Raw genomic sequence first — 3543 nt, forward strand, 5'->3', positions numbered from 1 at the left:
CCTGCCTGCACGGCAGAGCCTGGCAAGCTACCCATGGCACATTTCATTTGCCAAAAAACAGTAACAATAATGGGCCTCATTCCCCTGACCCTGAAAGAGGCCCCAGTGTGCCATTGGGCTCTGCTAGCACACAACAGGGACGAATGGAGATTTTACTGGCACTCACTTGAGCAAATCGATGAACAATGGGATGACAAGTGATACAAGTGATATAGATCTATTTTTATATATTACATGGCAATGTTTTAGAGAGGGAAGTTTTTTTGTTGTTTATTTATTTGTTTGGGCCACACCCAGAGCTACTCAGGATTTATTCCAGCCAGCCCTCAAGAGAAACTATGGGGTGCTGGAGTAGAACTGTGGATGGTCATGTGCAAGATAAGAGCCCGGCTTGAAGTGGAAGCAAAGATAAATAAATGAGCCTACATTAAACTGTGAAGCTTCTGCACCTCAAGAGAAATAGTGACCAAGAAATAAAGACAGCCTACAAAATGGGAAAGTTTATACACCCAAAGCCCTTCTGATAAAGAGGTAATATCAAAGTTATACAAGAGACTGGTTGAACTTTACAGGAAAATTACATCCAACCTCATCAAAATATGGGAGAAAGAAATGAACAGAAACTTCCTCAAAGAAGAGATTTGAATAGCCAAAAGATATATGAAAAACAGCTCTTCATCACTAATCATCAGAGAGATGAAGAACAAAACAACAATGAGCTATTATCTCACACCACAGAGACTGACACAATTTAAAAGAACAAGAGTAGCCATGCTTGTTCAGATGTGGGGAGAAAGGGATCCTCTTTCATTGTTGGTGGGAATGCCAACTGCTCCAGTCTTTTTGAAAAATAATATGGATATTCCTAAAAAAAAAACACCTAGAAATTAAGATTCCATTTGAGTCAGCAATACTACTGGGAATACACCCTGGGGACAAAAAACACACAGCAGAAACATCACCTGTACTTCTATGTTCATTGCAACATTATCACCATAGCCAGAATTTAGAAACAACTTCAGTGTATGAGAACAGACAATGGATAAAAAATTATGGTACATCTACACAATGGAATACTACAGAGCTGTTAGGAAAAAATGCAGTCATAAAATTTGCCTATAAGTGGAAAGTATAATGCAGAATAAAATGAGTCAGGACAGTTATAGAATGGTTGTATTCATTTGGGGTATAGTAGTATAATACACATGGCAAGGAAAAAGAGGGTCAAGGAAGACTGGTCAGTTGTTGGAATTAACCACAAGCATTTGTGAAGTGGAGGGTAGGTAAGATAGAGATTGGACCAGTATGACAATAATTGCTGGAAATGATCATACTGGACAAGAACTGAGTGTTAAAAAATAGGTAAGGAGATATATTTTATAACCTTTTAGTAATCTATACTACAAACATAATGCCCAAAAGGAGAGAGAGAGAGAGAGAGAGAGAGAGAGAGAGAAACAGAAACAGAGAAACAGAGAAACAATGAGAGAGCACAAGAGAGAGAGAGAGAGAGAGAGAGAGAGAGAAAGAGAGAGAAAAAAGTGCCAGCATAGAGGTACGCTGGTGGTAAGTGGGGGGGGTGATGGGAGGGAAATGGGAAACACTGGTGCTGGGAAATGTACACCAGTGGAGTTATTGGTGTTGGAACACTGTATAACTGAAACGTAGTCATGAGCAGCTTTGTAAGGGTCTATCTCTCTGTTATTCAATAATTAAAAAAATTAAAAGAACAATAAAAAGCAAAGAGCCTTGCTTATTCCACTCTCTCTCCACAGGGATATGGAAATCCAGCCCCTGACATGCTATAACTCCTTGATCTGTTTGAGTTGCTTACATATTCTAAGTGCTTCAATAAGCATGAGTGTCCATATATCTTTTGAATTAACATTTCATGTTTAGGTGAGAGGACTTTTCCAAATAGTTCAATGGCAACTTATTGGTGGACCTTTAAAAAAGGAATCATATTCACGTTACATCCTCCCAGGATTTTGGGTAGAGGCACAGTTTCTAGTGGTCCACAAGACAGTAAAATCAAAGATGATTTATATCCTTGTGATAGCAACAATATAAGGGAGGGGAATTAACCAATATTATCCAGTATGATTATAGTTAGTTTCCAAATGAAATATGAAAATAACTGATGAACTATCTCAATTCCTCAAATATATATATATGGTGTAATACATATAGACAATAGTGCTAAATATAGTATATACATACTATATATCTGTAGATATTTATATATAGAGAAAGAAAATTTCCAAGTTGTGTCTTCAAAACATACAAAGACAAAAATAAAATAGAAAATGAATACTTAAACACAATAAAAGCATTTGTCATTGCATTCTGAAGAGAAGTTAGAAAAGGCTATAAGCCAAACTTATAATCAAACAGAAAACTGGAATGAGAGAACATACACATTGGCACTACTCTGAATATTAACTCCATAATGTAGTCACTCATTTCACATTTTACATACTTACACTATTTAATCCTTTTGGAATTTTGGGAAACAGCGACATCAGTCAGACAAAACCATAGATTGAATATGATGTGGTCAATTTCTTTGTGGAACCGTCAAGATACAAATCTATTTGAATTTAATTCTAATTGAGTTTGTTAAATGGAGGATTTTATAAGATATTGAGGGACTATCACTAAAAAGAAATTTATGAGACTCATATGGAATGCTTCACGAATTTGTGTGTCATCCTTGCGCAGGGGCCATGCTAATCTTCTCTGTATCGTTCCAATTTTAGTATATGTGCTGTGTGACTGGAGCGATAGAACAGCGGTAGGGCGTTTGCCTTGCATGCAGCCAACATGGCCGACCCGAGTTCGATTCCTCCGGCCCTCTCGGAGAGCCCAGCAAGCTACCGAGAGTATCTCGCCCGCATGGCAGAGCCTGGCAAGCTCCCCGTGACGTATTCGATATGCCAAACACAGTAACAACAAAGTCTCCAATGGAGACTTTACTGGGCCCGCTTGAGCAAATCGAGCATGAGACTCATATATAACACATGATTGTTATTAGGGCTAGGAAGGCGCACAAGGAGCTGGGTCAGCTGCAGTCCATTCAGGAGCCCAGGGTTTGCCCCCTCAAGTATTGAACCCTGAGCAATAGAGGCATGACCTGGAGCACCATTCTCAGAGTAACCCCTGAAAAATAGGCTAGGAGTGATCCAACACAAAAAGTACACTAAACAGAAACAATAGGGTTATTATAGTTGATCACTGTGCAAATATTAATGAAAGTTGCTATAAAGGAATTTAACTGTTTTCACACACACAGAAAGAAAAATCTGTGAGGTGATGAGTATTTTGATGAGTTGGAAGAATTACTTTCACAATACATATGCATTATAATTAATATGTATATATACATATATGTAACTATCATGACATGTACTTTAATGACCTTCTGTTGCTGTTAATCTTTCCTCAATAAAGTTGAAGTAAAAGAAGTTTTGTGCAAGATAGGTGGGTCCTAGACAATGTTATAAAATTCCTTTTAAGCATTTTTAAATAGCATCTCCTTAAATG

General features: G+C 37.8%; 1 pseudogene; it reads right to left on the minus strand.

The window, feature by feature from the left end:
- Positions 1-2676: 2676 nt before the first annotated feature.
- Positions 2677-2790, minus strand: LOC130029076 (uncharacterized; annotated as a pseudogene).
- Positions 2791-3543: the final 753 nt, after the last annotated feature.

This window comes from Sorex fumeus, unplaced genomic scaffold (genome assembly GCF_029834395.1).
Source record: "Sorex fumeus unplaced genomic scaffold, SorFum_2.1 ptg000003l, whole genome shotgun sequence".
NCBI classification, from domain to species: domain Eukaryota; kingdom Metazoa; phylum Chordata; class Mammalia; order Eulipotyphla; family Soricidae; genus Sorex; species Sorex fumeus.